Below are 12111 nucleotides of genomic sequence, written 5' to 3'. Positions count from 1 at the left end.
CCCAGCCTTCCTGTAGCCCCCTTCAGATACTGCAAGGCCACTCCAAAGTCTCCTGGAAGCCTTCTCCTCTCCAGGCTGCAGAGCCCCAACTCTTGTAGCCTGTCCTCAGAGCAGAGCTGCTGCAGCCCTCTCAGCATCTTGGTGGCCTCCTCTGGACTCATTCTAACAGTTCCATGTCCCTGTGTTGGGAGCTCCAGACTGTACACAGTATTCCTGCTATGGGCAGGGACACCCTCCACTAGACCAGGCTGCTCAAGGCCTCATCTGGCCAAGTGAAGCTGAAACATCCATGTTTGACACCCGTGCACAGGAGACAGAAGTGTTCTGAGCATCCAGACTTGAGTCTTTTGTAAACATGAATGATTTACCATCAGCCTCTTCTGACACTATGCACTGTGCTGCATCTCATCACACACAGGATAGTGAGGGGCTTGGAAGGCACCTCTGAAGATCATCCAGTCCAACTCATCCGCTAGAGCAGGATCACTTAAAGTCACATAGCAATAAGTCTGGATGGGTTCTGAATGCCTCCAGAGACAGAAACTCCCCAGCTTCTCTGGACAGCCTGTTCCAGTGCTCTGCCACCCTCAACCCCACAGTTTAATTTCTGAGGTCTGTTTCCCATTGCTTTCTTTGAGTGGAGCATTCACAGAGATTCACTCATTGCATGTTTTGATGAGCACAAAGTTGCAGCAACCAGAACTTGATGGATCTAGTCATGGACCAGTATGAGCTTAACTGTTAGGAAGGAGAATCAGTGGGGGACAAGACTGGTGAAAGAATCTGAGTACATCATCAGAATCCCAGTTGGAAGTGACTTCTGGAGATCATCCAGTCCAACCCTCCCTGCTAAAGCAGGGGCACCCACAGCAGCTTGCCCAGCATCACAATGGCCAGGCAGGTTTAGAATCTCTCCAGAGAAGGAGACTCCACAACCTCTCTGAGCAGTCTGCTCCAGGGCTCAAGCACCTTCACACCAAACAAGTTCCTCCTGGGTTCTAAAGGCAGATGTGAAACTTAGGCTCTTCTATTTCCTATTCCACTGAAGGAGATTTGGAGAACTATGATTTAAAGCATTACTTTGGACTTCTAAAGGAAAAAAATAGAATGATGACCACAGAATGGTAGGGGTTGGAAGGGACCCCCAGATATCATTACATGCCGTGGTGATGTCTCTGATACAATCTAGTGAGCAAAACATGCCATGGCCAAGGCAGGTTAGCTGGTAAAAAAACTCCCAACCACTGCTAAAGACCAAAATGTCAATAACTGGGGAGGTTTGGTCATATCCACCACTTGAGAAGAAAACCCAGCTGGGTTGGGGATTTACTGTGAGAGGGCTCCATGGAAACAGGGAAAGCATAATAAAGTTTATGGGGGTGCTCTGAGATCCTCTTTCCAACTGTGAAGTATAAAATGAACTATTCACTGCCTGTCACTTATAGCAGTCTTGAATTGAAGGTGGTCACACAGAACAAAACAGGTGAGAGACCAAGAGAATTAAAGCAAGTGGATTTGCCTTGGATTAGCTCTTCCTACTTGGCTGGATAATCATAAACATCTTTAACTATGGCCTTGATGCAATGGAATCATTTTCAGTTCTCATCTTGCCTGCAAATACATCTGAGAGGCCAGAAGGTATCAAACATGATCCAAGTAAGAGCCTGTGATGAACAGAAAGTATTGATTCTCATTCTTCCAAACCAATGCTCTTTGAAATGCTACTGGAGCACCTCTGCTATGAGGAGAGCCTGAGGGAGTTGGGGCTGTAAAGTCTGGAGAGGAGAAGGCTCTGAGGTGACCTCATTATGCCCTTTCAGTATCTTAAGGAGGCTACAAGAAAGTTGGGGAGGGACTTCTTAGGCTGTCAGGTAGTGATAGGAGTGGGGGGAATGGAACCAAGCTAGAAATTGGTAGATTCAGACTGGATGTTAGGAAGAAGTTGTTCAGCATGAGGGTGGTGAGAGCCTGGAAGGGGTTGCCCAAGGAGGTGACGGAAGCCTCATCCCTGGAGGTGTTTAAGGCCAGGCTGGATGAGGCTGTGGCCAGCCTGATCTAGCGTGAAGTGTCCTTGCCCATGGCAGGGGGGTTGGAATTGGCTGATGCTTGTGATCCCTTCCAACCCTGAGTGATTCTATGAAAAGGGATGTGCAACTCTGCTGCCAGCTGCTAAGCACAGCACCAAACCTTTACACCACTTGTCACTTGAAACAGCATTTTTCTACTACTGACAACTCCAAAAAGGTAGAAAATTAAGAGTCCATGAGGAGCTGCATGGAATTAGTGAGAAGATTCACCCTCTCTTCTCCCAGGTACCAGCACCACAGAAGATAGTAAGTTCAGAGAAAGAAAAAGGAAGACCAAACTGCAAGCAGAAGGCAGGGGAGCAGCCTCTTCTGCTCTGAGTAGAAGTATGTCAACAGAGCAGCAAAAGCAGGTGCATGACAAGTGTGTTTACCTGGGCAGCAGTTTGCAACCCAAAAACCCTCCCAGATAAGCACTTGAGGAAGAAAAACAGAAGCATGCACTGAAAATGAACGTCCAGTTGGACTTCCACTTACAGTTCTGTGCCTAACATGACAGATCAGGCAGCAGCAGCAGCAAATCTCCTGTCTCTTGGCATCACCAGAGCTGGAAAATGCCTCCTATATCCTGAGCACATGGCACCCACTGCCCTCCTCGGCTTTGCAGCTCACAAAGCACAGAACCAGTGAATGGCAGGGCTTGGGAAGGACCTGACCTCCAGACATTGAGCCCAGTCCCTGAGCCAAAGCAGGGCAACCTATTTCGGAGTCTCACCACCTTCACTGTAAAGAACTCCTGCCTAAGATCCACTCTAACACAACTGCTCCTCAGCTCCAACCCATTCCTCCTCCTCCTGTCTCTACACACCCTTGTGGAAAGTCTCTCTGCAGCCTTCAGGTACTGGAAGGCAGCTCTAAGGTCTCTCTGGAGCCTTCTCCAGGCTGAGCAATCCCAGCTTCCTCAGCCTGCCCTCAGAGCAGAGGTGCCTCAGCCCTTGCATTGTCTTTTCGTTCCTAATCCTGGAGGAGAAGTCACCTCTGGCAGCGCCTCCAAACTGCAACCTAACAGAAGTAAGGGAGGTGTCCTCAAGCATGTGCTTACACAGCCAGGCACACACCACCTGCTGAGATGCCATGTGGCAAAGGCTTCTGGTGTGCACACTTCTTTCCCTTGGAGTATGCTGCTCTTCTTGTGAATCAGCCAGGATTAATACCCAGCCCCTAACAATGAGGGGCAACAGAAAAGGCAGTTCCCTGCAGCTGTAGCTTCTGGCTCCTCAAGGTCAATCACACACAAATCCCAGAGAACCTGAACTCAAATATAACTGGAACAGATCCTCCTGGAAGCTGCACTGGAGCACAGGGAGGGCAGAAAAGTGATTCCAGACTGCCCAGAATGGCCTCACCAAGGGCCAAGTCCTGCCTGACCAACCTAGTGGCTTTCTACAACAGTACAAGGGACAAGTGGACAAGGGAAGACCAACAGATGCCATCTATCTACAAAGCTTTGACACAGTCCTCCACAGCATCCTTGCCTCTGAACAGGGCAGATGTGGATTTGATGGGTGGACTGTCCAGTGGGTAAGGAATTGTCTGGATGATTGCATCCAAAGGGCAGTGGTTGGTGTCTAGAGGGAGACAGGTGATAAGTAGTGTACCTGAGGGGTCTGTGGTGGGACCAGTGCTGCTCAGTATCTTCATCAACGCTACAGGCAGCCATCAGTTTGCAGATGATGCCAAGCTGAGTGGTGTGGTTTGTAAGACTGAAGGAGGGGATCCATCCAGAGGGAGCTGGGCAGGCTGGAGAGGTGGGCTGAGGAGACCCTTGTGAGGTCAAGTAATGCAAAGTGCAAGGTCCTGCACCTGGGTCAGGGCACTCCTCAGTATCAGTCCAGGCTGGGGGGTGATGAGATTGAGAACAGCTCTGCAGAGAAGGACTTGGGGGTGCTGGTGGATGAGAAGCTGGACAGGAGCAAGCAATGGGTGCTTGCAGCCCCAAAGGCCAATGGCAGCCTGGGCTGCATCAAAAGCAGCCTGGCCAGAGATGGACAGAGGGGATCCTGCCACTCTCTGCTCTGCTCAGACCTCACCTGCAGTGCTGAGTACAGCTCTGGAGCCCCCAGTGCAAGGACATGGACCTGATGGAATGGTCCAGAGGAGGGCTGCAAAGATAATCAGAGGGCTGAAGCTCCTCTGCTACGGAGACAAGCTGAGAGCTGGGGCTGTTCAGAAGGCTCTGGGGATACCTTAGAGCTGCATTTCAGTGTTTGAAGGGGACCTACAGGAAGACAAGGGGGGCACTGTTTAGAAGGGCCTGTGGGTATAGCACCAGGGGCAATGGTTTGAAACCGGAGCAGGGCAGCTTTAGGTTGGACACCAGAAGGAAGTTCTGCAGAGTGAGGCTGGTGAGACACTGGAGTTGGTTGCCCATAGATGTGGATGAGGCTCCACCTCTGGAGACATTCAAGGTCAAACTTGATGAGGCCCTGAACAACCTGCTTGAGCTGGAGACATCCCTTCTGACTGCAGGGAGGCTGGACAAGATGACCTCTGAGTGTCCTTTCCAAGCCAGTGTATTCTGTGATGCTGCCAGCTGACACTCCAGGGATTTGAATATTAGGAAGAGTCCTGAAGATCAAGATTCAGATTTAGGAATCATTACAAAGCCATATCTGTATGATTTTGAGAGCAGGACCAGCTGTAGCACTCATGACACAAGGTGGATGCCCACTGTACTTAAACACACATAGAGCCTCTTAAATAACGTTAGTGGAGCCACTGCTCACTGGAACAGAACTGTCACTGCACTCTGAGGCATGCTTAAGGTCAGTGTCTCCAGCTGCAATCCAGTTGAGGATGGCCAGGAAGCACCAGAGCACCTTCAGAAGGTTACTGCTGCTGCTTGCAAATGACCTGCTGTGTATCCTTACTGCCTATCACAGAATCATACAATCAGCCAGGTTGGAAGAGACCTCCAACATCACCCAGTCCAACCTAGCACCCAGCCCTAGCCAGTCAACCAGACCACGGCACTAAGTGCCCCAGCCAGGCTTGGCTTCAACACCTCCAGCCACAGAGACTCCACCACCTCCCTGGGCAGCCCATTCCAATGCCAATCACTCTCTCTGACAACAACTTCCTCCTAACATCCAGCCTAGACCTCCTCGGGCATGACTTGACACTGTCCCCTTCTTCTGTTGCTGCTTGCCTGGCAGCAGAGCCCAACCCCACCTGGCTACAGCCTCCCTTCAGGCAGCTGCAGGCAGCAATGAGCTCTGCCCTGAGCCTCCTCTGCTGCAGGCTGCACACCCCCAGCTCCCTCAGCCTCTCCTCACAGGGCTGTGCCCCAGGTCCCTCCCCAGCTTTGCTGCCCTTCCCTAGACAAACCCAGGCCAGCAGCAGCTCAGCCTGACCCGCAGGGTGGTCTGCTACACTGCACTTTCTAAGGCAAGAGATGGCTTCAGGCAGCACTTCTTGAGGAACTCTACTTCTGCAGTTGAGGAAGGACAGAAATAGATTTCCCCTTAGCAGCTAAGAGGTTTCCCTTGGTAGTAGAAATGATATTCAGTGTGTGAAGCAGCACATGGGGAGACTTTTCATTCAGGCATGAGGAAATGATTCTATACACAGAACTCTCAGCAGTACAAACCCTCATTTGGGGTCTTTTCAGGATGTCAGGGGTTGGAAGGGACCTCCACAGATTATTGAGTCCAACCTGCTTGCCAGAGCAGGGCTACAGAATCAGGTTGCACAGAACACATCCAGATGGGTCTTGAAAGGCTCCAGAGAAGGAGACTCCACAACCTCTCTGGCCAGCCTATGCCAGTGCTCTGGGACCCTTACAGCAAAGAAGTTCTTCCTCATGCAGGGGTGGAACTTCCAGTGCTGTAGCTTATACCCAAGTGGACCTAATCTCTGCTTCTGATTTCCAAATCTCTTTTCAGTGAATCAGAAAATGGTTTGGGTTGGAAAGGACCTTAAAGATCAACCAGTTCCAACCCCTTGCCATGGGCAGGGGCATCTCCCACTAGAACAGGTTGCTCAAGGGCTCATCCAACCTGGCCTTGAACATCTCCAGGGAGGTGGTGGAGCACAGAAGCACAGAATGTGATCTTTGATCATATTCTGTGCTTCTGTGCTCCACCACCTCCCTGGGCAACCTGTGCCAGTGTCTCACCACCCTCACTGCAAACAACTTCTTCCTAACACCTAGTTTAAATCTCCCCTCCTCCAGCTTCCATCCATTCCCTCTCATCCTATCCCATTTTCCATTCCACTCAGGTAAGCTCAGCACCCAGAGGAGTATTTGGTGTGAAGCAAAACTCAAACTGTTGCTAGGTGTTTGTCAAACACTGCTCTGTTTTCTAACCTCCATGAAACACCACTTCTGGAGCTCCAGAGTGCATTAGGTGCTAGCTCCTTCTCCTGATTAATTAGGCAATTAATTAATTGCTGCTAAGGTGTGGGAGGGGGGAGGGAAAGAAAAGTCTTGATGGATTCTGAGTAGGAGGGAGGAAATGTGTCCTTGTTTCGATCCAGACTTGAGAAGTCTGGGAGCTGAAGGGGTGATGAGCAGCCAGACTTCAGCTTGAAAAGAAAACCCAGGCAGATATCTTCCTCAGCTTCACTTGGACCTGCCTCACACTAACACAGGGCAACAACTGGAGTAGCAAAGTCCTGAGCTGGGCACTGGCTAAGACAATATTTGCAGATCTGGCACTCGAGTGCCACAATATCATTCCCAGACCTCTCCCAAAGTCCCATCACCAACGAGTCAATATTCCAGATAAAGAAGTGCATTTCCACAGCTGTAACTGAAAGCCCTGCAACAACAAGGCACACAGTTCCATCTCCTGCTGGGAGGGCAACAAAAGCTCTCAAGAGTAACCTATGAAATGTGCTTCCCCAGTTTCAAAATGGAATTTCCAAGGTCCAGGATGAACATGAGCAGTCCTGGCTTTCTGGCTCATGAGATGACCTGCAATACCTGAAGGGGGTCTACAACAAAGCTGGGGAGAGAGTTTACAAGGTCTTGTGGTGAGAGGATGAGGTGCAATGATTTTGCACTGCAGGAGGGGAGACTGAGACTAGAGAGGAAGAAGAAATTCTTTCCAGTGAGGATGGTGAGACACTGGCACAGGTTGCCCAGGGAGGTTGTGGAGGACAGAAGCACAGAATGGGATCAAAGATCCCATTCTGTGCTTCTGTCCTCCACAACCTCCCTGGAGATGTTCAAGGCCAGGTTGGATGAGCAACCTGGGCTAGTGGGAGGTGTCTCTGCCCATGGCAGGGGTGTTGGAACTGGATGAGCTTTAAGGTCTCTTCCAATCCAAACCAAAGCATTCTATAAATCTATGATTCTAAGACCAGGTGCCATGAGAAGAAAGTGATGCCCAGCACTGCCAGCCTGCAGAGGTGAAGAGCATGGAAAACCAAACAAGCTGTGCCACATCAGAGCAAAGGTAGAAGCTACATCATGACTACAAGAGAACTCCAAATAAGTGAGCTGCCCACTCAAATCAGGCACAGCAGCAGTGATCTAGAAGTGACTGTGAATGTCCTTTGAGGTCTTTTACTCCCAGTGATGTCTAGACCCACACACTGTATTCACTGGAACTTTCAGAGAGGGCAGGATGACAGTGGAAACCAGAGGGTGGCTGTCAGCTGAAGGGAGATCTCTGCACAAGACTGTGTACAGTTCTGGAGCCCCCAACACAAGAAGGACATGGAACTGTTAGAATGAGTCCAGAGGAGGCCACCAAGATGCTCAGAGGGCTGCAGCAGCTCTGCTCTGAGGACAGGCTACATGAGTTGGGGCTCTGCAGTCTGGAGAAGAGAAGGCTTGCAGGAGACCTTGGAGTGGCCTTCCAGTATCTACAGGAGGGCTGGGGAGGGACTATTGACAAGGTCTTGTAATGACAGGATGAGGAGGAATGGGTTTGAACTGGCAGAGAGGAGATTTAATCTGGGTGTTAGGAAGAAGTTGTTTGCAGTGAGGGTGGTGAGACACTGGCACAGGTTGTCCAGGGAGGTGGTGGAGTCACCATCCCTGGAGGTGTTGAAGCAAAGCCTGCATGGGCCACTTAGTGCCATGGTCTGGTTGACTGGCTAGGGCTGGGTGCTAGGATGGACTGGCTGAGCCTGCTTGATTCTATGATTCCAACCTGGCTGATTCAATGATCCTCTCAACAGTGGTTTTTCAACCTCTTGCTCGAGCAGGTGATTTTCAGGATGACAGCCACTGAGGCCTGCACTGTGCATCCTCTGCAGCTCCTGAAAGAGCTGGGATTCAGCCTGTGAGATTTTTTTGTGAAGAGGAAACAAAAAACCCAAAGCAGTTTCTAGGACAACAGAAATCCTTCAAACGAGGTTATTACTGAAAATACCTGACTGGATTTCCATCTTGGCTCTCCTCCTTCCCTCTCTCTCCTCTTCAGTTATGCATTCTACCATCACTGCTGTTTTTAAAATGACTTTGGGAAAACTATTCTTCTGTGCTCAGCTGTTAACAGAAAGCAGCAGCAGCCTTCTAGTAAAAAGCTGTCAAGACAACAGCATACAAATGAAGGAACTCACAAATGAAGCCTTACACTATTTTCTCTTCCTATTTTCACTTGGTCTGATCTCATCCTGTATCATTCCCCCACTCACAGCTGTGGGAGATGCATTGCAGATGAGGGAAAATATTTTCTTGCAGATTTGGCTAACTAAAAAGGCAGTGGAACACACAGGAGCTCTTTCAACAGCCTCCACTCCACCCTCTAGCAAGCTCTGCTGTTGCTTGCTGCTTCTGCTGAAGAATATTATCAAGATAGCAAAGAAATACTTGACAGTGAGGGTGGTGAGACACTGGAACAGGGTGCCTGGGGAGGTCATGGATGGCTCCTACCTGGAGGTGTTCAAGGTCAGGCCAGATGGGGTCTTGAGTGACCTGGTCTAGAATGATTTGAGTTGGAAGGGACCTTAAACATCATCTAGTTCCAACCCCCCTGCCAAAAGGTCACTTCTGAGGGGCAAAGTGGCTCAATGAAGAAATCTTAAAGCTGCTAAATTGGAAATTTCCATTAGAAAAAAATAACTCTAGAACCAAGCTTCCTAGCAGGAAATGGACTCTTTATGAAGGAGCAGCCTGGAATGGTCTTCACAGAGCTGCTGCCAGCTCCTCCTGCAAGACTGCTGCTACTAAACCCTGCCTGTGACCCAAACAGAATCACAGAACTGTTTGGGTTGGAAAAGATCTCTAAGGTCATCCAGGCCAACCCTCAACCCCACACCAGCATGGCCATGAAACCATGTCTCTAAGGGCCATGGCCACATATTTCCAGGCAAGGGGACTCCACTACCACCCTGGGCAGCCTCTTCTGATTCCTGCCCACTCTTGCAGCAGAAATTGTTCCTCATGTCCAACCTAAACCTCCCCTGGTGCAACTAGAGGTCATTTCCTCTTGTTATAGAACCATAGAACCAGCCAGGCTGGAAGAGGCCTCCAAGCTCAGCCAGTCCAACCTAGCACCCAGCCTTACACAATCAACCAGACCATGGCACTAAGTGCCCCAGCCAGGCTTTTCTTGAAGACTTCCAGGGATGGTGACTCCACCACCTCCCTGGGCAGCCCATTCCAATGCCAATCACTCTCTCTGACAGGAACTTCCTAACAACATCCAGCCTAGACCTCCCCTGGCACAACTTCAGACTCTGTCCCCTTCTTCTATTGCTGCTTGCCTGGCAGCAGAGCCCAACCCCACCTGGCTACAGCCTCCCTTCAGGTAGCTGCAGACAGCAATGAGCTCTGCCCTGAGCCTCCTCTGCTGCAGGCTGCACACCCCCAGCTCCCTCAGCCTCTCCTCACAGGGCTGTGCTCCAGGCCCCTCACCAGCTTTGTCGCCCTCCTGTGGACACACTGCAGTACTGCAACATCTCTCTTGAATGGAGGAGCCCAGAACTGGACACAGCACTCAAGGGGTGGCCTGAGCAGTGCTGAGCACGGGGGCAGAAGAACCTCCCTTGTCCTGCTGGCCACACTGCTCCTCAGCCAGGATGCCACTGGTTGTCTTGGCCACCTGGGCACACTGCTGGCTCCTGTTCAGCTACTCTCTCCCAGCACACTCAGGTCCCTCTCTGCCTGGCTGCTCTCAGCCTCTCTGTCCCCAGCCTGTAGTGCTGCTTGGGGTTGTTGTGGCTAAAGTGCAGAACCCTGCACTCGTCTTTGTTCAATCTCATCCCTGTTACCTGATGCCAGTGAAAAGAGACCAAGCTCCACCTCACTCCAGTCTCCCTTCAGGGAGTTGTAGCCAGCAATGAGGTCTCCTCTCACCCTCCTCCATCCTGAATAACCCCTTCAGCTGCACCTCACAAGATGTACTACAGAACTGAACGAAACTGGGAACAAACATTGAGCAGAACTGCCTTTCAAGGGCTCAAACTTGGAAAACCACAAAAGCTTTCTCCTGTATGAAGAGAAAACCCTTATGTTTTTATGTATGCCTTTTTAATCCCATCACCCTCACAGTGAACACCACCTGGAAACTAAAGGCAGCGTCTGCAGAAGGAGAGCCCAAAAGCTACAGCCAGGAAACTTGGTCTGTGAGGTTAAGATGTAATTAAAAGCTTAGGCAATAACCAGCTAGCTAATTGTGGTGATTCTCAGGATGGTTTTTCCCTCCAGAACTATTTTCTGATTAGTAGCTATTCTGAATGCTGGCACAGAAAGAGAAAACAGATTTAGCAATTAAAATATTTCAACACAAAGAGAGAAGAGAAAAAAAAAACCAACAAACCCAAACCCAACATGAGAAAAACCCAACCCAAACAAAAAAAAAACCCTCAACAAACCAAGCCACAAACTAAAACAAGAGCACAAGAGATTTCTGAAGATGTCTTACTCAGCTGAACTGCTCTGAAGAGCACTTTTGACACTGCCCTGCTCCATCCAGCAAGGCTCCAAGAGCACAGAATAATTGACAATATACAGTCACAGGAGAAGCAATGAATTGTTAAGGCTGTTAAAGGCCTCTAAGATCATCAGGACCAACTGTCAACCCAGCAACTCCATGAGCACTAGACCATGGCCCACGTCTTTTCTGAACACCTCCAGGGATGCTGACTCCACCACCGACCCAGACAGCCTGTTCCCATGTCTGACAATCCTTTTTGGGAAGACATTCTTCCTAATATCCGACCTGAACCTCTCCTGCCTGCTTCTTCTTGTCCTGTCACTTGTTGCATGTGAGAAGAGACCAACTTGCACCACAACCAGCCTCCTCTGAAGCAGTTGTAGAGGGTTATCAGCTGTCTCCTTGGCCTCCTCTTAGCACAGAATCAAGCAGGTTGGAAGAGACCTCCAAGATCATCCACTCCAACCTAGCACCCAGCCCTGGCCATGCAACCAGACCATGGCACTAAGTGCCTCATCCAGGCTTGGCTTCAACACCTCCAGCCACAGAGACTCCACCACCTCCCTGGGCAGCCCATTCCAATGCCAATCACTCTCTCTGACAACAACTTCCTCCTCACATCCAGCCTAGACCTCCCCTGGCACAACTTCAGACTCTGTCCCCTTGTTCTGTTGCTGCTTGCCTGGCAGCAGAGCCCAACCCCACCTGGCTACAGCCTCCCTTCAGGTAGCTGCAGACAGCAATGAGCTCTGCCCTGAGCCTCCTCTGCTGCAGGCTGCACACCCCCAGCTCCCTCAGCCTCTCCTCACAGGGCTGTGCTCCAGGCCCCTCACCAGCTTTGTCGCCCTCCTGTGGACACACTGCAGTACTGCAACATCTCTCTTGAATGGAGGAGCCCAGAACTGGACACAGCACTCAAGGTGTGGCCTGAGCAGTGCTGAGCACAGGGGCAGAATAACCTCCCTTGTCCTGCTGGCCACACTGCTCCTGAGCCAGCCCAGGATGCCACCAGCTCTCCTGGCCACACTGCTGGCTCCTGTTCAGCTACTCTCTACCAGCACTCTCATGTCCCTCTCTGCCTGCTGCTCTCAGCCACTCTGTCCCCAGCCTGTAGTGCTGCTTGGGGTTGTTGTGGCCAAAGTGTAGAACCCTGCACCTGAAGGGTGGCCTGTTGGAGTGAGTTCAGAGTAGGC

At 50.6% G+C, this 12111-nt stretch overlaps 1 protein-coding gene across 8 annotated transcripts in view; it reads right to left on the bottom strand.

Annotated features, from left to right (window-relative positions):
- MBD5 (methyl-CpG binding domain protein 5) overlaps positions 1-12111 on the bottom strand; it is a 218460-nt gene that overhangs the window by 26742 nt on the left and 179607 nt on the right. The window lies entirely within an intron of this gene.

The sequence above is a fragment of the Pogoniulus pusillus genome, chromosome 2 (assembly GCF_015220805.1).
Source record: "Pogoniulus pusillus isolate bPogPus1 chromosome 2, bPogPus1.pri, whole genome shotgun sequence".
In the NCBI taxonomy this organism is placed as follows: Eukaryota; Metazoa; Chordata; class Aves; order Piciformes; family Lybiidae; genus Pogoniulus; species Pogoniulus pusillus.
This window is presented reverse-complemented; position numbering and strand designations above follow the sequence as displayed.